Genomic DNA, 23,526 nt, shown 5'->3' with positions numbered 1-23,526 from the left:
GATGTCATGCTTTTGCTCTTCCTGTGTTTCTCTTGGAAAGCATGGCCATTCCCTCCCTTCCTTTCTTGGTGTCAGAGGCTATGGAAGCCATTGCAGAGTTGAGGGCAGAGGCATGGAATGGTATGATTTGTTTTTTTATTTTTTTTATTTTATTTTTTTTAATTTTTTTTTTTTAACCTTTATTTATTTTTGAGACAGAGAGAGACAGAGCATGAATGGGGGAGGGGCAGAGAGAGAGTGAGACACAGAATCGGAAGCAGGCTCCAGGCTCTGAGCCATCAGCCCAGAGCCCGACGCGGGGCTCGAACCCACGGACCATGAGATTGTGACCTGAGCTGAAGTCGGACGCTTAACTGACTGAGCCACCCAGGCGCCCCTGATTTGGTTTTTAAAATCATGCTGGCTGCTGTTTGGAGACGAGATTGTGAGCGAGTGTAATTGGAATCAGGATCCCACTTAGGAGGCTCTTGGTATCTGGGTGGAGATGATGGTGGTTTCGACTAGGATGATATCTGTTGGTAGACGAGGTGAGAGATAGTTGGATTCAGAATATATTTTGAAGGTGGAATCATCAGAATTTTCTGCTTTATATGTGGGATGTGAGAAAAAAAAATGATCATTGGTTTGTTTGTCATTAGAGATCTGGATGTAATTCAGTTTCCACCTATCAGATGTACTCATGTGAGACTGGGAAGGCAAAATTAAGGTAGAGGTCTTGCCTTTGCTATTTCTGACTTCATCCACTGCAACTGGAAGGAAGGCAGAATGTATGGGTTTAGCTGTAGGAAAGATGGTAGATTTTGGGGTGAGAGCATTGGGTGCTTGTCTCCTGGTGTTTCACTTTTTTCATCAACTAAGATGCAAGGACATCAACTGAGATTGGGGTTGTGGGAAGAGGGACTGGGTTTTATTATTTATCATGTGTTGCTTCCTCTCCTGCTAGGACTCCACGTGATGCCTGGCCTCTGGAAGATAGACACTTTGTTGTTAACTGAACAATTGTCTGCTTTCACGGAGAGATTTTTCCGTAACACATCACCTTTGACTTGAAGGTAAATCGATGCAGTAAACTAAAGCAGGGAAGATTCTCACATTGTTAAAAGAAGCAATCCTTTTACTATTTAAACCTTAGGTTTCAAACAATAGTTGTCTTTGAAAGTGTTAGTAGGTTTAGAAATGTTTTTTGATTCTGATTCCCCAAAGGTTCTGTACCTTTTGAAGAAATGAGTCAGTCTCCTTAGGAGCTGATAGTTTCTTTAAGGGACAAATAGCCATCTATATTTCAAAACACTTGAGAGATCTTTGGGTTTTTTTCTGACAGTTTTGGGAAATAATTTGGTAAACCAGTCTTTCAAACTTTGTGTGATGAAACTGGTCATTCCTTTCATGGTCAGTATTTCTTTTTAGAGCATGTTGAACTTTTTTCACCTTTAAAAATCATCTTTTGCCATATTGAATCCTAATTTCTTGATTCACATTTCTCTACTTAACCTCTAAGTATCCTCAGCTTGGAGTTGAGTGTCTAGATTTTATATGAGGCCTCTGTGGTACCAATGGTGGAAAAAGTATTTGCTTTAGAGCTAGAAGATAACAGTTTTGGGTCCTTGCTCAGCAGTGTACTGGCTACGTGGCTTTGGGTTATTTAATTAAATTCCCAAGATTGAGTTTCCTTATTATAAAATGAGGATGATACCTACTTCATATAGTTACAATAATAATAAGTAACACCTATATAACTTGTAATCATTTTTCCACATATCATCTTATTTGATCTTCAGATCAACTTGATGAGCTTGATGGGGCATATAATATCAATCCCCTTCTACATACATGGAAACTGAGGCTGTACAAGGATGATGTGAAGAGTTAAATAGGAGGTGTCAGAGCTGGAATTTGAGCTCAAATATTTTTTTGTGTCAAAGCCCATGCACCACCCGTCATATGCCATTGGGTTTATATAACAATTTATAAATCTCAAAGCATTCTTCAAAAGCAAAGCATTTTGTTACTGTCTATTCTGGAGTAGACATTCAGTGGTGGTTTTGTTGTGAAAATAAACAGACATGCAGTTTGATTGTCTAGAATTATGCTTTTCATTTTTGGAGCTGCTAGCCACATATGTCTACTGACTACTGTAAGTGTGGCTGATATTACTGAGGAGCTGAATTTTTAAATTTTGGGCAGTTTTAATGAATTTAATTTTAGAAACTAAAGCTCAGTTTTAGTTACTGGAAAACTTGTAAGTATATCTGAAACAATTTGGGTGTGTGAATCTCTTTTTTTTTTCAGCTGTGAACTTTATGATCTAAATACAGATAAGTATTTCCAATGAAAATTTAGCAGTCATATTGAGATGTGCTGGAAGTGTAAAAAATACATCAGATTTTGAAGACTTAGTACAACAGATGTAATGTAAAACATCTTTTTAATAGTTTTTATATTGATTAAATTTTGAAATGATAATACTTTGGATATATTGGGTTAAAATATAGTATTTAAAATTAATTTCATTTGTTTCTTTTTACTTTTAAATGTGGCTACTAGAAAATTTAAAACTATGTGTGTGGCTTGCATAGTATTTCTTGGACAGCATTGCTCTAGAATTAGCTATGAAAGAACATTTGTGTTTTCTTGACTAGGTATCTCCAGACCAGACTAGTGCAAATTATAGTTCACATTTCACATTTTCTCTCAAATGAAGAATCTCTGGAGCAACCTATTCTGTATATTAGGCACTGGCTAATTACTGTTCCTTCCAAACAAGCAGACACTCTTGTGGGTGCTCACTGAGGTTTGTTCAGACTTTCTGAACAATCTTGTGCTTAGTCCCAGCAGCCAGTCTGGCAGGAGTAGCCTCCTAACTCTCCTTCCTGTCCTCAAGGCTTCCCGAGCTGGTGGACTTGGACTCCACTTTGACCTGGCCTCCAGCTGGTTCTATCTAATTCTACCCATGCTTGGTTTTGGTGTTTCCTGGCGAGCCTCCATCTGGGTCTGTGCTGGCTTGGCTATTTGCTTGGAGTGTTCCACTGTGCAGAACATGATTGCACATAGCTGTGGAAAAAGCTAGATTGCAGGTAATCCTTTTATACATATCTACATTCCTGAAAGCTTATGTGAAAGTTCAACACACCCAAAACAGAGCTATATAAGGTGAGGACTGTAAACCCAGTAGCTGAAATGTAAGTCGAAAGTAATTTCTTGTCTTTTATTTTATTTTGATTCAGTGTTTGTATATGTTGTGAAATGATCACCACAATAAGTCTAGTTAACATCCATCACCACACATAGTTGTAAATTTTTTTCTTGTGATGAGAACTTTTAAGTTTATTTATTTATTTTCAGAGAGAGAGCCTGAGCAGGGGAGGGGCAGAGAGAGAGGGAGAGAGAGAATCTCAAACAGGCTCTGCACTGTCAGCACCAAGCCTGATGTGGGGCTTGAACCCAAGATCAAGGAGATCATGACCCAAGCCGAAATGAAGAGTCAATGCTTAACTGACTGAGCCACCCAGATGCCCCTAAGATTTATTGTTTTAACAACTTCAAATATGTAATGTAGTATTATTATTAAAAACATTTTTTTAATGTTTATTTTTGAGAGACAGTGCATGAGTAGAGGAGGGTCAGAGAGAGAGAGACACACACACAGAATCTGAAGCAGGTGCCAGGCTTTGAGCTGTCAGCACAGTGCCCAACGTGGGGCTCGAACCCAGAAACGGTGAGATCATAACCTGAGCTGAAGTCGGACACTTCACCGACTGAGCCAGCCAGGCGCCCCTGTAGTATAGTATTATTAACTGTAGTCACCATGCTGTACATCACATCCCCATGATTTATTTATTTATAACTGGGAGTTTGTATCTTTTGACCTTCACCTATTTTGCCCATTCCGCACCCCCTGCCTCTGGCAACCACCAATCTGTTCTCTGTATCTATTTTTTTTTAAATAATCTATTTCATATGTAAATGAGATTATAAAGTATTTGTCTTTCTCTCTCTGACTTATTTCAGATAACATAATGCCCTCAAGGTCCATTCATATTGTCGCAAATGACAAGATTTCATTCTTTTTTATGGCTGAATAATATTCTATTGTATCTGTATTTATATCTGCACACACATGTCACGTTTTCTTTATTTATTCACCCATTGATAGATACTTAGGTTGTTTCCATATCTTGCTTGGCTACTGTAAATAATGCTGCAGTGAACATGGGGATGCAGATATCTTTTTGAATTAGTGTTTTTGTTTCCTTCAGATACGTAACCAGAAGTGGGGTTGCTAGATCATATGGTAGTTCTGTTTTTAATTTTTTGAGGAACCTCCATGCTGTTTTCCACAGTGGGTACACCAGTTTACATTCCCACCAACTGTGTGAGAGGGTTCCCTCCTTTTTCCACATCCTCACCAACACTTATTTCTTCCATTTTGACAATAGCCATTCTAACAGGTGTGAGGTGATAGCTCATTGTGTTTTGATTTGCATTTCCCTGATGATGAGTGATGTTTAGTACCTCATCATGTACCTGTTGGCCAAGTATATGTCTTCTCTGTAAAAATGTCTATTTAGATCTTATGCCCATTTTTTAAATTGAAATTTTTTTGCTATTGAGTTGTATGAGTTCTTTATGTGTTTTGGATATTAAGCTATTATTGCATATATAATTTGCAAATATTGTCTCCCGTTCATTAGTTGCCTTTAATTTTGTTGGTGTTTCTTTGCTGTGCAGAAACTTTTTAGTTTGATATAGTCCCATTTGCTTAGTTTTGCTTTTGTTGCTTTTGCTGTCAGGTTAAAAAAATTGTTGCCAAGACTAACGTTATGCCCATGTTTTCTTATAGGAATTTTGTGATGTTAGGTCTTATATTCAAGTCTAATCCATTTTGAGTTAATTTTTGAGTGCAGTGTAAGGTAGAAGTCCAGTTTCATTCTTTTACATGTGGCTGCCCAGTTTTTCCAATGTCATTTATTGAAGAGTTTGTCCTTTTCCCATTATATACCTTGTCTTTCTTTTTTTTTTTTTTAATAACAAAAAATATTTTACAGAAGTTTCCAGATAAGCCATACAAAATGGTCACAAGTTTTTTTTTGAAGGGAGGATTCTACACTTGACAGCAAAGCCACAGTGTTATTAGTGAGGGCTGTGGTGTTTGTTTAATGTTACCATTTTGGTTCAAGCAGTCAAGCTTGTCCATCTCCCACATCTAAATAAAGTTAGACTTGGCTAGAGAGCATATTCTAAAGAACTGGTTAGCTGCTTTTAACTAAATGCAATTAGATCACCATATAAAAGGGGGGAAAGGAGCCCATAAGATTAAAATAAAACTACCTATCCCCCTCAAAAAAATATTAAAGAAAAACACCCACACCCTTGCAGTTAGCTCTGACAACTACCTTCATTCACGGTGCTTTATACTTAACCCATAGTGGAGGAAATGAATAAAAGCAGAGAGGGGCCACAGCAATCCTGATGGTACCTCTAGCCTTTGCTTATGCTTTACAACAGTGAATCAGGACAAGACATAGATTTGCTATTGTGCATTAATCACCAAAGGACTGAAATGTCTGAGCTTTTATTCTGTATAAGACTGTATCCATTAAATGCAAACAGAAAAGGAGTAAGTCTTGTCAGATTAGGAGAAGGGATGCACACTTCATGATCAGATCGATTTTAAATATTATTTATAGCATATAGCCTAGTCCATGCTCTAACTGTTTCTATGGCTTGGGCTTTGTTGGTCTTCCACTGCTCCGCTGCATCATTTGCTAATGGATCATCTGGATTGGGAGCACTTAACAAAGCCTGGATCCATAGCAGAACTGTGTGGATCTGCAGTGCTGAGGACCATTTATCCTTCAAGATATCTTAAACATATTCTTCCCAACTACTCTACATTAGGATGATAAATTTTGGTCCTGAAATGTACTTTAGGGGCTGCTGTCAGGTATTCTTTTGGAAGGAATAGTTTAAATTTAAAAGTCCTTCCCTCGAAGGAGGAATCCTGGGGGCCAGCAGTGACCGCATGAAAATAATGGGCGTTGCTCTCTTCTGGTTCTGTTTTAACGTCAGGAACTGGTTCTGCCAGCAAGCGCTGGGCTTTTTTTGATAAATTCTGCAGGGCAGCCCGGCAATCTAGTCAAATCCTGAGTTCTGCTTCTGGTCTTGACTCTGGTTTCCTATACCTTGTCTTTTAGCCACAATCTTTGATGCTATCTTTCTGACATTTCATATATGCTTTTTAATTTTCATGGTTGAAAACACAGTTAACTGGCCAAATGTACCACTATGGCTAAAGACTTGACAGATTTAGCACCCCTAATAAGTGCCCTCATTTTTCTCAAAATACTGTTTGTAAATCCCACAGTTTTTAACAACAGTGTTAATATTTTCATTTTTTCCCATTGTCCATTTTTCAAAACCTTAAGGGTAAAGAAAACAATGCTTCTTAAAAATTTTAACTTTGGATTTTTAACATTTTTTCAAATGAAACCTTATGTACATGCCCAATAAGTAAAGCAGAGCAGTGCAGCAATGCTGTAGTTGGAACAGTGGATGTATGTGTGTTGGGGGGATCCCGAAGGCAGTGCAGCAGCCCTGATGGGAGCAGAGAGATTGCTGCCAACTCAACATGTAAAGAAATCACTAAGTCACTGGAATAAACTATTCATGCAAGGCACAGACCCTTCTTTAGGACAGAGAAGGTGATGCTGCTGAAATCGTTGTTGGCTGACAGGTGGTGCCACCATGATGTTGTTGAGCTGATATACAGTAGCCTGAAATTGGTTTTTGAAAGCTGGTTTATGATTGTCAGAGTGAAATATACAAATGTGGGGGTTGGCTTGATTGGTCCTTGCTGGATTCTTGAATCCCACACTGGACAGTCCTGGAGGGAGGCTTTTTGTGTTTTTCCCTATGAAAACATGCCTGTAATTTGAGGGTGTAGGAGGAAAACTACAGATAGAGACAATTTACTCCATGCTCAATAACCTGGTTTTATTCCCTCACTGTCTAATTCCCCGAAGATCACAGATGATTTTTCTGGCCAAGTTTTTCTCATAAACCAAGACAGTGATGTATGAGACACTTGCTACATACATAAAAACAGACTGCAAAGCTCTTGAACACCCTGCTTCCCTGCTCCCTACTCCCTGGTCCTACTTGGCATGTTTGGCATCATGACGGGGCAAGAACAGCTCCAGCATCTCAGATGGGCATGAGTGACACTATGTCAGTGACTATTTTATTACTGGAGAAGAAGTTCCCACTTTTCCAAACAAGATCTGGTTTCAGTGAGAGGGCAGAAGCTAAGATTCCTGTGCAAGTGAATGGTTAATCAAATTGTCCTATGAATGAAAGCAGATAAACAGATGATCAGACCTCATCCTTCTCCCCATTGAACTTCTTTGGCCCTGAAAAATGGCATTTAGTTCTCAAAGTATGTGAAAAAAAAAAAAATGGGATGGGGCATGTCAGGTTTAGATTATTTACCATATGATTTTTGCCATACTGAATACTTTAAACGACTAACCTCACTGAATCCCCATAGTATTTCTGGGAGGTGGGATATATTTTTCCATTCAAATATGAGATGTCCTAGGCTCAGAGAGGTAGACCATTTGCTGAAAGTCACACAGCTGGTAACAAGGCATTGCTCTAAAATCCATTTGTTTATGTAACACTAGGAAAATACCCTCAGCATTTGAATGAGTAATTTCTACTTGGGATCCCTATATCCTCTTGTACACAATAGAATATAATACACATTATGACTTGTGTTATGCACCTGTCTGTCTTCCTCAGTTTATGTAGGTTCCTTGAGGCTGGGGACTGAGGCAAATACTTTTGGTTCTCTCATCAGCCACTCCTTTCCTCCTCTTTGCCAGTAGAACTTATCTCTTTGCCCAGAATATAGTCACATGACCACATTTAGCTGCAAGGAAGGCTGGGAAATGTAGTCTTTAAGTGGGTCATTTCTGCCCTTAATAAAAATTGAGTTCTATTGGTAAGAAAGGAGGGGAATTTGGATGTGGGATAGGAAGATTTTCTGTATAGAGTTCTTTTTGTAAATGAATATTTTAAAATACCTTTAGGAAGGGCACATTTTCTAGCCTACTTTCCACTCCTTTTTCTCTTTAACTTGACCTAATACACACATATGTTACTTGTAGGCATTGGATTTAGAACCTGCAGAAACCTCTGTGGAGGCAGCACTCTCCCTTATTCTCCTGACAATTCCTCTCTGAGGTCAGGAGTGGGGTTTACTCACTCTGTACCTGGAAGGGGATCCCAACCACTGGTCAAGATCTGGAAATGCAGCTCTAATCCCTGGAAAGTGGTCCCCTCAGATCTCTGTTTGCCTCCTCCTTGCTTTTTAAAGCATTTCTCCTGTCTTACCAAGTTCTTCTCATATGTTCAAAACACAATTCAATGTGATTTTCACCTCATTTGCAGGAAAAGGGCCATTGAGAAGGGTGAAAGAAGAGGTGCTTGCTACAGCTATTGCGTTTCCCTGGAAACTATAATCTAATGTTGTAGTTCTTCAAGTGCATCAAACACCTATGGACATGGTCCTGGTGTCTTACTTGGCTGCTAGTGCTAGAGCAAATACAGTTGGGGGCTTACTGTTTTCTCCATTCCCTTCAGAAGGAACTGACTTGGGTTTTTTGTTTTGTTTTGTTTTTGTTTGTTTGTTTGTTTGTTTGTTTTTTAGGTGTTGTGGTTATTGGTACCTGTGATATGATTAGCCCATTTGGAGAAAAGATCCACAGACTCTGAGCCAGTGGTTAGAAAAACAAAGCACGCATTGATTTATTTAAAAATTTCCAGAAGTTTCTTTGATTCTTGGGAAGGCTTTGAAGGAATTGGTGAAATTTCAGGCGATTTCCAAAGACTTCTCTAGTTGTTTTCCACAGGAAATGTAAAAGCACACATTTAATTTTAGTTCATTTGGAAGTATTTCGGGAAAACACATAGAATGTAGAAATAGGGAGAAATGTATAAATAAATAACTTTTTTTTAATATCAGGAAATGAGTCATTTCATATTGTTTTACTAAAACCCGGTTAATACTAATCATGCTTACCATTAGTTATTTGAAGTTCAACTGACTTTTGGCATGCAGGATTGCCTGGTAAGCTGGCTCTGTAGGGCAGAGCTATGACATTGGACTTATTGTAGTTATTTTAATAACCAGATAAGCACAACCAAGGGCACATATGTGTAGAATTGAACTGATACCAGTAGTAGGAAGTTTTATTAATGTACCTAATTGATTCATGTCTTAAAGCTTTGATGAGAACCTTATAAACTTTCGGCCATTCTGAGGGATAAATCAATTTCCAAGTTAATTAACTAGCCTCACGTTTCATTTATTCAGTTCTGATTGTTTATGAACTTTGTGCATATGGTTTTGCTCTGAATGAGAGAATCAGTGCCTATAAATAAGTGAAAATATTTGACTTCTCTGTACTCTGGTTATGTGTCTGTATCATGTATATTATAGCAGGAACCAGGGTTAACAAATTATTTTAACACAAGAGAATTGTAATCAGGAACTTTCTACCTAAATAAGGATGTAAGCAGTTCTCCACAGTGACAGAAAAATAGAAATTTGAATTGATTGGCAAAATAGGTAATTTCCATTAGGTCAGTCTTATAGCCAATGGGGAATCTTTTGACTGTCCAATTAAAAATATCAGCAATTAGGGGCATCTTGTAGAAGCTTGTCTTATGTATTTTTTATTAGTAGCTGTGAAATAATAGAAAAAATATGTTAAATCAAACCTGTTTAATTTCCCGAATGATAAGTGCACTAGGAGTATCTTTGTTTCTAATATTTGGTCTTTGACCCTGATTCCTGACACAGAGCCCCTAAATCCCTTATAGTTTCCTGGGTAATAGCAGTATTTTTTGTTTTAAAGAGATGACTCTCAGTGGGCTCCTGGATGGGTTCTGGTTTCCAGAAACACCAAGCCATGGTTAGATGGTTGGAATTTTCAGCTCCGCCCCCTATTTTCCAGAGAGGGGAAAGTGACTGAACATGAAGTTAACGATTAGTTATACTTATGTGATGAAGTCTCCATAAAAATCGCAGAAGTATGGGGTTTGGAGAACTTCAAGATTAGTGAACATATCTACATATTGAGGGTCCCACACCCAACTCCATGGGGACAGAAGTCCCCAAATCTGCCCCTAAGTATCTCTTCATCTGGCTGTTCATCTGTATTCTTTATTATATCTTTTATTATGTAGTAAGCTGGTGTTTCCCTGAGTCCTGCGAGCTGTTGTAGCAAATAATTGAACCTGAGGAATGGGTAGAGCCCATTGGTCAGAAGCACAGGTAACAAACTGGGCTTCCTATTGACATCTGAAGTGGTGGTGGTGGTGGTTGGGGGACAGTTTTGTGGGGCTGAGCCCTTAATCTGTGGGATCTGACACTATCTCTCCAGGTAGTGTCAGAATTGAGTTAAATTGTAGGACACCCAACTGGTGTCAAAGAGCTGATTGGTGTGGGGAAAAAGCCATACACACCTGGCGGCAGACATATTCTGAGTGTGGCTATAGTGTGAGAGTACAGGAGACACACGCGAGGAATGTAGGTGTTCTTTATTGTAGCCAGTGGAGATATAGCCAGATTTGCCACATACTAGGAAAGCTTATTTGTTAAAGTATAATTACATATAGGAAAACATAAAAATCATGAGTGTTTAGCTCAAAATTTTATAAATGGAATCTACTCACGTAATGAGTACTCAGATTAAGAAACAGAATGTGACCAGTGTCCTAGAAAATTCTTTCATGCTTTCTTGCAGGCTGCCACTGTTTTTTGTTTGTTTGTTTGTTTTTAATTTTATTTCTTTTTTTATTTTTAAGTTTATTTATTTTGAGAGGGGGAGGGTGCAGATAGGCAGAGAAAGAGAACCCCAAGCAGGCTTCACACTGTCAGCACGGAGCCCAACATGGGGCTTGAACTCATGAACTGTGAGATCATGCATGACCTGAGTCAAAATCAATAGTCGGATGCTTAACTGACTGAGCCATCTAGGTGCCCTTGTTTTTTATTTTTTCGTAGACACACAAGCACACGTTTTTCTAAGGCACAGAAAGAAGGAAATTCCTTTTTGTTTCCATCTATTCTTACTACCATCTAAAAATAAATGAGATCTGACATTTCTGATGAGCCCCCAGAGGTACAGATGTAGCTGGTTAGTGGGCCACACTTGGAGTGGCAAGGATCTAGAGCTGCAATGTCCAATAAGATGGCCATGAGCTGGTGTGGCTATTGAGCACATGAAATGTGGCTAGTCCAAGTTGCAATTGCTGTAACAGAGAAAGAAGAACGAGAAACTGGAGGGGAGACTTTCCTGCTCCCATTCCCTGTGTGAAGTACCCTGAAGCAAAAGAACTAAAAGTACCTACACCACACTGCATCACTCTGTGCTAACTTCGCGAGGACATGTACCGCCTCTGTTTCAGTGCATGAGTGTGATTCTAGCACCTGGCCTGATGCCTGACATGTGAAAGTTCTTCATAGATGTTTGTTGAATGAATGTATGAAAGAATGGAAGAACAAATCTATGAAAAAACAGTGGTGGTAACAGGGACCCCAAGATAGAGGAGAAATTCACAACAAACTCTGTATACAACTGCTTGACCTTCTCCATGTAATTTGGTAGTTGAGCTCCATGGAATGAGACCCAGTCATCTTTGAACCCCTCATAATGCCTTGCCTATCTTAGGGGGAGCTCAAACTATAAAGAAAAAAAAGTAAGTGAATTCTACGGAAGGCAGAGCCGTTCCTTGAATTATTCTCAAGATAATAATATTGATAATAGTCTGTTTAAAAATAGTTTTGTATTTCTATTAAAATTATTTTAAAAGGTTTTTTTTTTTTTTAATTTTCTCACTTAATTTTCACAACTTCCACTGAGGTAAGGATATTTTCACCACTGTATACACGAGGTGTGAGTATACATAGCTTAGGGAGATCACACGTCCTGCAGGGGGTCCCAGGACTCAGGAGTTTCAGGGCAGAGTCTTTGCTGCTCCGCTAGGAATAGAAGAAATGGATGATCCTTCACTGACCAGAGTGTAATATGTTCTCAAAGACCTTGAGAATCCTTGGTTTCTGTGACTCACAAAAGGAGACATCTTCATTCTTTATTCAGAAACATTCCAAGTATGCAGATAATTCACAACAGGGCTGGGGGAAAACTGCTATCCATTTAATCATGTATTCATTCTTTCTTGATTACTCTTTGCCAGGCACTGTTATAAACAATAGAGATACAGCATGGAACAAGACAGATATTGTCCTTGATCTCTCTTGGTGCTTATATTCAAGAGAAGGAGACAGAAAATCAATAAGTAAACATAAACATAGACAAGTTAATTTGAGATAATTATAGTATCATGAAGACAATAAATAAGGCTAACATGAGAGTCAGAGGGTGGGGAGCATGGGATGGTCAGGGAAGGCTTCTCAGAGGAGGTGACTTATTTTATAAAATAAACTTTCATTGAAGTATAACATACATGCAAAAATATGTACACGTCAACGTGGACACCTTGATGAAATTCTGCACAGTGAACACAACCTATTAACTAACACTCAGGCCAAGAAATAGAACATTGCCAATATCCTAGGAGTACCTTCATTCCTTCATGCGGTGACTTTTGAGTTGAGACCTTCGTGCTAAATAGGCAGCCGTGCAAAGATACAGGTTCAGAGTGTTCTCATAAAAGAGGAGAACAATTGAGAAGGCAAGAAGAACTTGGCATGTTTGAGCAGCAGAAAGAAGGCCAGTTTGTACCAGTTTGTTGATTTAGCACAGCAATATTTGAGCTATCTGTTTGTAATATGACTCTCCGCTTGGGATGGGAAAGGAAGCCACACTTTGATTATAACTGCTGTCCAAGCTCCATCTATCAGTAAGTTGGGCTCTTAGGATCCCAAAGTAACTTGGAGCAGAGAGTCTTAGCAGGAAAATCTTTGGATATTTTACTGATTACATAGTGTTCACCACATCCAAGGAGGGCACTTATCCTAGTCCAAGCCCAACTCAGATATAGGGACTTTCACAAATATGTTATAACCTCACACACTACAATAATTCTCCTAGGTTTTTTTTTTCAATTCCATCAACCTCCCTCCTTTCACCATGGCAACCCATTAAACAAGAGCTCCTCCTGTTATCTTGTCCAGGGCCCTGGTTTTGACATTTTATATTCCAGGATTTCATCATGACGATGTGCTTGAAAAATCCCAAGTTACCTAAACATTTGAATATAGGATGGGTTGATTTCTGAGAAGGGATGTAGGGAAATAACAGAGATAGTGGGGGGTACTTACATAACCGGAAACAGTAGGAACACTGGGGAAGTTGTTACACAAACATCTGCCCTTCAGAGCTGTTATGTACAGAGGCGATACGTCAGATTGTTTTCTTCCCACCCTCGTGAAGTTTTCTGCTTTAACATTAGACTGTCCCACAAGTATTAATATTTTCTTGTATGAACACTCATTCAGAACTTGACAAATGAGCACTTACTTTGGTGAGGTCGTCATGCCTTCACACTGGTTTGCAAATTAACCTACTTTGGCCCCCCCACTGCCTGTGCAGAGGCTCCATCTGGGCCTTGCCACCCTTTAGGGTATGTTTCTGATGAGTTCACTGTATATGCACTGCTTTCAGTGTTCATGCTGTGCTACCACGGCGGACTCTGCAGGGTGTGAGCATTCCTGTGGTGTACACCTCTGCTATAAGGGAGGCACTGCCAGGGACACCGTTCTGTGCCAGTGTGTAGATGGCTGTGGCTTTTCCTGCAGTTCTTCCCTGGCTGCTGCCCGCAGCCCTCAGTTGCCAGCAGTGTATGGAGGAGGACTGGCTTCTTTACTTCTGTTCCGCTCTGTTAGAGGGTCCCCAACCAGAGGTGCCTGAGCTCCAAGGTGCTTGTTTATTTACAGCCTTTTGCTTGTCAGAAGAGTCTGACACGATCCCACTGGGCTGAGTCAAGAGACAAATTAGAAGGACAGATACCTGGCTGAGGTCAGAATTTTCCCATCCTTAGGAGTTTCCTACAACTTAACAGGATTTTTCTTCCCTTAAGATATGTTCGTGGGGTACCTGGGGTGCCAGTCAGTTGAGTGTCCGACGTTTGATCTGAGCTCAGATCTTGATCTCAGGGTTGTGAGTTCAAGCCCTGTGTTGGGCTCCATGATGGGCGTGAAGCCTACTTAAAATATGTTCCTTCTGAGGAAGCTCCTTAGCCTATCTCCATGCAGATAGCTGTCAGCCACTTCCCATTTGCCAGCTGTGTCCAGACATCCTGACTCTCCAGACTGGATACAGCAGTAGGTCTTTCTCAGGGTGGCTCTGTAGCTTACTGATGGTTCACCATACATGCCCAGGAAGGCCTGAATCTTTCAGCCTTGAGCTGGGAGCCCCTACTCCTTGTAAATAATGTTCAATGCTTTTTTTTTTCTTTTTTATCAATCAACAAAACCCTGATCCTTGTTTTGACAAGTTGTGTCCCAACAAGAAAAGATCGTTCTTGCAGTCAAACCACCTTAACATGTAAATTTCATGGGAAGTTGGATCATTTCTTTAGCTCAGTCTTTGAGAGGAGAATGAGGAAAGGCAGTGGGCTCCTAACTTATCTCTCAGACCAGAATCTCACCCCTGTAATTTATCTGCTTGCATGGGGCCATTTGAGTAATCTTTCTAAAGTACTGAGTCATACCTCTGTTTTTTTTTTTTTTTTAACGTTTATTTTTTGAGACAGAGAGAGACAGAGCATGAGTGGGGGAGGGGCAGAGAGAGAAGGAGACACAGAATCGGAAGCAGGCTCCAGGCTCCGAGCCATCAGCCCAGAGCCTGACGCGGGGCTCAAACTCACAGACCACGAGATCGTAACCTGAGTTGAAGTCGGACGCTTAACCGACTGAGCCACCCAGGCGCCCCCATACCTCTGTTTTTAAAACTTGTGCTGCTTGCCCATCACTTAAAGGCCAATTTCCTTTCTGATCTTTCTTGATCCGGTGGCTACCTCACTTTTCTTGCCTCTACTTTCCCTACTTCCCTCTGTGTGCCATACTTCCTGTCACATCAGTCTACTCCAAGCCTGTACCTTTCCTCATGCTGTTCCCTTTGTCTGGTATACTGCCCTCTACTCCGCGTTTACTACCTGGGAAACTACTCAGCCTTTAGACCCAGCTCACATGTCCTCCTCTAAGCAGCCCTTCCCTCCTGATATCTTAAGTTGTTTCCTTACTTCAGGGAAGGCCTCCCCAGCAGGATGAGCCAGAAGGACTGACTCACAGTGTTGAAGCAGAGTTCAAGTTCTACTTAGTGGTTGGTTGTTCCTGGTGTGCCTCTCTATGGGGAATAGATTTTCTCCCTGATTGTGTTTGTGAAATGCACTTTCTCTCCTTATTTGGCTTCTGGGGACAGTGTGCCATCCATTAGTGTGTAAGGGAGTTGCCTTTTCGTGCGAGATCATCAGCTCCTTTAATCCTGCTTTGTAACTAACTGGATTATGTCTGACTTTACCATGTGCCTGGAGGCTTCCTATGGGTCTCATTTCAAAATAACAGAGAAATGTCATACTAACCACCCCTCCCAGCCCCCCTCAGCAACATATTTGTTTTTTAAAACAGTTTAATAGAATAATATTCAGGGAAAAAACAGGAGCAAGAGGGGGAAATAACCCAAAACAGCCTTGCAAATTCATAAGACAGCTAATGCACTAAGTATATCCAAGGACTCTGAGCTCCTCTAGGAGGTCTACAGGAGAACAAAAAAGGGGTTAGTGCCTGAACTGACTGGGCAGATGAAACTATTGGGTTGCCAGTGGGGAGGATCTGTTGTCAACAGGACCTTTTAATCAAAACCCAAACCACTGCTAATTAACTAGGTATTAAAGCAACAAGAGGCAGATACTGAGGGGGGGGGGGGTGGGCAGTAGGGCCGGGATTGGGGTGGTATAGGTGAAGGGTGGGAGGATTAAGTCTTGGAAACTCAGAGTTGAGGCCCTTAGAATGAGCCAGATTCTCTGGTCTGTGCTATTCATATCACTCCTCTGTTCAAAAACCTGCAATGCTACCTTTTTATAGCCACTTCCCTCCCAACCCCTGTCCCTACCCCCTGGCAACCAACCACTATCCATCTCTGTCATTTTGTCATTTCAAGAATGTTGTGTAAATGGAACCGTATCATCTGTAACCATTTTGAGGTAGGCTTTTTCACTGAGCATAATTTTCTGTGTATCAATAGTTTATCCCTTTTTACTGCTGAGTAGTGTCCAATGGTATACATGCACCGCTGTTCGTTTAACCATTCCACAAAAGGACAGTACGGGGGATTCTTGTGGTGGGAGTTAGTTTGTATCTTGACTGTGGTGGTAGCCACATGAATATATACACATGTGATAAAATTGCACAGAGCTAAACATGTACACACGAGTGCGTGTATGTGCTGGAATTTGGATAGGTGGGTGGATCATGTCAATGCTAACTTCTTAATTGTGACTCTGTGCTATAGGTTGAGAGTTGTCAACATTGGGGGAAACTGGATGAAGGATATATTGGATTTATATATATTGTTTCTTACAACTACATATGAATCTATAGTTATCTCAAAAAAAAAAAAAAAACCAACACAAAACAATTGGTGGCACTGTCTGTGGAACAAAGGATAAACCCTTTGGTCTGTCATTCAAGGCCCTTCATGCTCTGGCTCCGTGCTCCCCTGCCTTCAGTCTTCTCTCACCACTTCAGCAAGGCTGACCTGTTCAACATTTCCCATACCAATCACTTTTCTTTAAAGTAAAATTTTGTTTCTTTTTAAAAATGTTTATTTATTTGAGAAAGAGAATATATGTGAGTGGGGGAGGGGCAGAGAGAGCAGGAGAAAGAATCCCAGGCAGGATCCAGCTTGGAGCCTGATGTGGGACTGGATCTCAGGAAATGTGAGATCATGACCTGAATGTAAATCAAGAGTCAGACACTTAACCGACTGAGCCACCCCGGAACCCAAAACTTTTCTTTTTAATTGAAGTGTAACATTCAAATGGAAAAGGGGTCAAATCACAAAGGTACAGCTTAATGAATTTTTAAAAGTTTTTAAAGAAAAATTTTTTTTAACGTTTATTTATTTTTGAGACAGGCAGAGCATGAACGGGGGAGGGTCAGAGAGAGAGGGAGACACAGAATCAGAAGCAGGCTCCAGGCTCTGAGCTGTCAGCACAGAGCCCGACGTGGGACTTGAACTCACGGACCACGAGATGATGACCTGAGCCAAAGTTGGACACTCAACTGACTGAGCCACCCAGGCACCCCTACAGCATAATGAAGTTTTATAACATGAAGCCACTCATATAACCAGAACTAGATCAAGCAGTAAAACATCAGCAGGATTCCAGAAGCCTCCCTCCTCCTCCTCCTGTTCATTTAGTACCCTCCAAAGGATAATTGCTATCTGATTTCTATTCCATTGTTTTTTCCTGTTTTTAAACTTCAAATAAATGAATTCATAGATTCATCTTAACTAGCTTCTTTTGTTCAACATTTTGATTAGATTTATTCATGTTGCAGGTAGCCGTGTATTGCTGTACTAATGTGTGAAAAAACTGTAATTATACCATTTATACATGGTACTATTGATGATTATTGGGTTATTTATGGTTTTGTTTATTTCAAATAGGTCTGCCATGAATGCTCTTTTATATGCCTTTTGGCTCACATCTGTACTCATTTCACTTAGATTACTACCTAGAAGTGGAGTTGCTGAGTCATAGGCTATACACATGTGTAGCTTTCGTTGGTACAGCCAAATCTGTTTCCAAAGTGGTTGCACCAGTTTACATCCTTCCCAGCAGCATAGGGGAGTTCCTGTTGTTCTGCCTCCTTGCCAGTTTTTGGCATCAGTTTAATTAATTGTAGTCATTCTGGTGGGGTGTGTAGTGGCAGCTCATCATTGAGGACTGGTTGCAAGAGAGTTTTCTGCTCTTTCCCCCAGCAGGAGAGTGCTGTTGCTTGTTACTCAGTGCAGGGGTTACCATTGGGATAGAGAGGTTTCCCACTTCCCAGAGGCAGATGGCTGTGTTCCTATCCCTTCTGCAGACAGAGGATCTTAGCCTGTCTACTCCTTCCCTAGTGGTTTTGACTTCAAACAAAGCCTAGAAGGTTTTGACTTCTTATGAGAGAAAGTTCTGGAAAATGGACAGTGTTTCATGCCTGCAGGCCAGTGAGGACTCTCTCTCAGCTGTCCTGCCTGCCTCAGTCTTTTTTCTGAGTACCTGGTAGAGATTGCGGAAAAGAGCTTGGGAACATGAATTTCTCTTGTGTCTGAGGTTCCCGTGGATTCTTAACTTCGTGCCAACACACACTTTGCTCTTAAGAATTTTTTGTAATGCTAGCTCTTTTCTTCTTACCCTCTTGCTCCAAAGAGGCTCTGGCAAAGGTGGAACAGTTCTTGTGTACTGTGTCTGTGTGGCAGGGTTTGTCATTCTTAGGAATTCAGATCTCCTGATTGCCTTGTCATGGGCTCAAGGGGAGTTATGATTTTATAGATTGTTTGGTTTTCTCTCATTGTTGGGATAGGAGGTATGTTCTCTCGTGGCTTTCTACCTCACTGTGGGTTTTAATTTGAACTTCTTTCATGACTAATGAGTTTGAGATTTTTTTTTTTTTTTTTTTTTTTTTGCAGAGCCAGCTGAATCTTTCTTTAAGAAAAGACACTTGAATTGACTTTTAGTTAGGGGCATGGGCAAGAGAAGATACCCAGGCAGTAGACTACTCCTAAGGGTAGAATGAGGACTGGGGCTGAGCCTCAGGTGGGTCTCCTGTTCCTAGTCACTCCCCTGCACATTCCCCCAAAGGCTCTCCTGTGGCAGCCACAGGGGAAGGGTGACTGGGGGAGGGGGAACATCAGTGACTGCTCACTTGGATAAGACATCAGGTGACTTAGACACCAGCTTCCCATTCCAGTTCTTGATCTTCTTCCCAACCATGGCTTTGGAGTAGCTGAGCAGCGGAAGGAGCTGGAGTCCCTGCCAGAGCTGAAGCTGGACTGAAAGGAGCTCAGGCTATAGTTGAGGCCAGGGCTCGTGAGTCTATGGGGATAGACTGAGCTCAGCCTACCTGAGTATCTGCTCGTCATCTTTGTATGGATCCTCATGTTCTGCATCTCAGATTCCATCCAGCTCTCCTCACCCTCAAGCAGATCTTGATGTTCAGGGACAGCTTGATGTTCATGAGCTCCTGGTACTCATGCAGTACCTGGATCCTGTCCATACCATGTCCTTCTTGGCTTGCTGCAGGGCAGCCTCCAGCTCAGCCAGCTTGGCATTGGTGTCCTTAATGACAAGCTACCCGCACTGCTCAGCCTCAGTGATGGAGGCCTTCAGGGAAGCCCTTTTTGGCCTTTGAGGGTCTAGATCTAAGCATGGAATTGTCTGATGTTCCTATTCATCTCAGAAATCTCCATCTTTGTATGATAGGGGTTATCCCCGTGCTTCCCAGCCAGTGTCTGCAGTTCCTTGTACTTGACCTGGTACGTGGTCTCAGCCTTCGCCTGGCTATGGTTAGTAATCTCCTTGTACTGGGCCTTGACCTCCGTGTTGATGCCTTCTGGTCCAGGGAGTGGCCGTTGCCCATGAAGAGGACCATGGAGGTGTCAGAGATCTGCGACTGAGGCTCTTGGTTTTCCTCTTCATACAGCGGTCTTAGGGAGTCAATCTTGTTGGGGAGCCACTCCAGGTGGGACTCCAAATTTGCCTTATTCATGTAAGCTTCGTCCCCAGCCTTTTTGACAAGGACAAATTCATTCTCCATCTCTGCAAGCTCTTTGATCTCTCTTTGATCTCTTCCTTATGCTTATTCGTGACGTACTCCACCAGCCCCTGAATGTTGCCAGGTTCTGTCTCCAGCTTCAGCTTCTTCTGGGCTACTGTGTTCAGCTGCTGCCCAAGGCTGTTGATGCAGCTCTTGAACATGTTGTTCATGTTGCTCTGAGCCATTTTCTGGTCCTGTGAGAGACTCCACTTGGTCTCTGTAATCTGCTTCTGCTGCTCTAGGTTCTACACTTTGTTGATAAAGGAATTGTTTTGTGGAGTTGTTATCTTGGCTCTTGATCTGCTCCTTATCCTGAGTGGGCACGGCCTGGGTGTTGGAGTCTACTCCCAGCTTAAATGGGCTCAGCAGGCTCTGTTTTACTGAGACAGCTGTGATGTTCTATATACCCGTGGCCCTGCTATAGCCCCTGACCACACTCATACTGATGCCCACCTGTGAGAGGGCTGAAGAACCGATGTGGGTGTCAGGCACACTTGTGTATGAACAGCAGCTGAAGGCCCAGGGGCCAGAGGTGGACACCTTGTAGGACTTATGGGTCAGCCTGATGGACACAATGGAGGCTGCAGTAGAGGTGAGTAGGCTGAACCAGACAGAGATTTTGAGGAAACACTGAGAAGCTGTTTCTAGGTGTGGGACCTTGAATACCTTTTAATATAACAACCATGTTTTGCATTTACCTGCTCCATTGCCTTTGTCTGAAATGCTTTTTCCTTTTATGCTCTGCCTGTTTCTTCAAGGGTCACTTCTAGGGTCCCTTTGTCCATGCAACTATCTCTAACCATGACTGTCTTCATTCACCTCCCCTATCAAACCTTGCTTTCTCCACCCCTCCATTTACCCAGTATTTTGTGCTGTTTGAACTAGGGAACTGGGATTTGGGGAAAGATACCACTTTTTTCTGGTTTCTATTAGTTTTCCTTATGACCAGCTAGGAGAAGCAGAGCAGGAGGGTGAGAGGTAGTATACATGTTCAGGGTGGATTTTCCTGGGACTTGGAGAGAGGAATAGGTCACAGAAACAATTTCTTCTAAAACTGTTAAGGCTACACTTCATTTCCCCAAAGAAAGAGTTTACAGTCAGGGAATTTGTAGGAGGGTCATCTCATAAATGCCCTGAAGGCATCCTCCTGGTTTGGGTTGTGTTTTGTTCCTTGCCAGGCACTTTTCCTGGTTAATTGAGCCCAAATTGCTGAAAACAAACTTTCTCGGGGTTATCCTCATCCTGCTGGGTATCAGCTTTCCCTAAAACCAAAATTGCTGCTTAGTCTAGACCTGCACGTTTATTGTTCTATTTTAAGAGAAGCCCCAAATCCGTACCAGAATAGCAGAGGTGGCTGCTCTACACAAAACTGCCTTTCTTTATGGCATTTGCTTGTCTCCCTCACAGCCATGAACCCTTTGTATGCTGTCTGTCCCCGGCAACTTCTGGGCAGACCTCAGCTGCTTTGTTACTGTCTGGGGCAGCAGCAAAGCCAGAAATAGTGTTTTCAAAGTGAGAGAAGAGAAAAATAGGATACGTCTCAGTCACAGAAAAGAAGCCTGAATTCTGAGGGTGGTCATAAAAGACCACCTGTTAATTAAGCCATGACCAGACATACCTGGCTGTGTGTTCCTGTCTTTCTTTTCCTCTGACGCCGTGGACTGCATTTTTCCTTTACATTTTGCTTCTCTGTCAGCATTTCTGGGTGAATTGGTAAAGCACATCAGTTTTCTATGATTCTTTTTCTTTTTTTTTTTTTTTAGCATTTATTCATTTTTGAAAGTGAGAGAGACAGAGCATGAGCGGGGGAGGGGCAGAGAGAGAGGGAGACAGAGAATCCGAAGCAGGCTCCAGGCTCCGAGCTGTCAGCACAGAGCCCGACGCGGGGCTCGAACTCACGGACTGCGAGATCATGACCTGAGTCGAAGTCAGATGCTTAACAGATTGAGCCACCCAGGTGCCCCAGTTTTCTATGATTCTTTCCCGTAGTGACCTCAAGGCAGTGGTGTGCTGGTAAACGTTTTTTTTTTTTTTTTTTTTTTTAATTTTTTTTTCAACGTTTTTTATTTATTTTTGGGACAGAGAGAGACAGAGCATGAACGGGGGAGGGGCAGAGAGAGAGGGAGACACAGAATCGGAAACAGGCTCCAGGCTCCGAGCCATCAGCCCAGAGCCTGACGCGGGGCTCGAACTCACGGACCGCGAGATCGTGACCTGGCTGAAGTTGGACGCTTAACCGACTGCGCCACCCAGGCGCCCCATGGTAAACGTTTACTGACCGGCTCTCTGGGAAGAGGAGCCCTGATTTGCAGTGTTTATCCATTTCTGTAGTATAGATACTTTCACCATAGCTGATTAAAAAGATTTTTTAAAATGTTTATTTTTGAGAGAGAGAGAGAACACAAGTTGGGGAGGGACAGAGAGAGAGGGAGATGCAGAATCCAAAGCAGGCTCCAAGCTCTGAGCTGTCAGCACAGAGCCCGATGTGGGGCTCAAACTCACAAACCGTGAGATCATGACCTGACCCGAAGTCGGACGCCCAGCTGACTGAGCCACCCAGCTGTCCCATCATCATAGCTCATTTTAAGCTACTTATGTGAGATCACTGAAAACGGAGTTGGACAGAGACATGCAATAGCACACAATTACATAGCGTCTCCACCATATGAGCGAAATAGGTGTAAGTAACCTCAAGATCATAGATCAGTGATTGGCAAGTGATGGCCCGTAGGCCACATCTGACACATGGCCTGTTATTGTGCAGCCTGTGAGCTAAGATTGGTTTTTAATTTTTTAAAGCATTGTTAAAAAAAACAATATATGACAGAGACTATCTGTGACTCTCACAACCTAAAGTATTTAGTATTTGTCCCTTTGCAGAAAAACTTTACTGGCTCCAGCATAGATAACAGTAAAATTTGAATTTTTTTACTGTTGGGTTTTAATATCATTTATTTAACTGTTAATGTATATTATTTAATTTTTTATAACAGCTGTGTTTAACAAGCCACAAAGTTCCTCCAAATTGAATAGTTGGTTCTCATGATCTGGTAGGAGCTGACATTAGCACACCACTGCCTCAAGGGTCATTGCTTTAGGGACCTTAAGAGTTCTTTAGTCCAATATCTTCACATTATAGATGGGGAAACTGAGACCCAAAGAGGAGAATGATTTACTCAAGATCACTTGGCAAATTAGTGGCTGAGCCAGGTTTTGTACCCGCTAGTTTTGTTGTGTTTGGTCATTTGATGATGTCTAACAAATACCCATGGTCTCTTTTTTATTGCTTTTACCTCTTAACTCCCTGATTTCCCCTGAAGTCTGAGCTGGCACTTGGCACCCTATGGTATGCCCCAGCACCGCACAGCCTGGGCTAACACGTGGAAGCACTGTCACATTGACTTAACTGTGACCCTGTTCACATTTACTGACTTACTCCTTTTTCTGTTGACTTTGAGGATATTCTTTTTCTGTCCTCTAGATTGTTGCCCTGGGTTTTTTTCTCAACTCCTGACTTTTTACCCAGTCTTGGTTTCTTCTGACAGGATAGTGTTCTTGCATCAGCCTCCTTGACCATCACCTCCCCTTTGGGGTTTGCACTGAGCACTCTTCTGCTAAATCCTTGTTCTCATCAGACTGGTACCCTGTTTTTTGTGAGAGAACCTGATTTTTGTCTGAGGTCCTATGGGTGG

General features: G+C 41.6%; 2 pseudogenes; both read right to left on the bottom strand.

Moving 5' to 3' along the window:
- Positions 1 to 5,670: 5,670 nt before the first annotated feature.
- On the bottom strand, positions 5,671 to 18,507 carry LOC122204582 (annotated as a pseudogene).
- Positions 18,508 to 18,939: 432 nt separating this feature from the next.
- The window catches only part of LOC122204581, a 57,251-nt pseudogene continuing 52,664 nt past the window's right edge, over positions 18,940 to 23,526 (bottom strand).

The sequence above is a fragment of the Panthera leo genome, chromosome D4 (assembly GCF_018350215.1).
Source record: "Panthera leo isolate Ple1 chromosome D4, P.leo_Ple1_pat1.1, whole genome shotgun sequence".
NCBI classification, from domain to species: domain Eukaryota; kingdom Metazoa; phylum Chordata; class Mammalia; order Carnivora; family Felidae; genus Panthera; species Panthera leo.
Note: the sequence above shows the minus strand (reverse complement) of the source record. Positions and strands in the feature narration are given on the sequence as shown.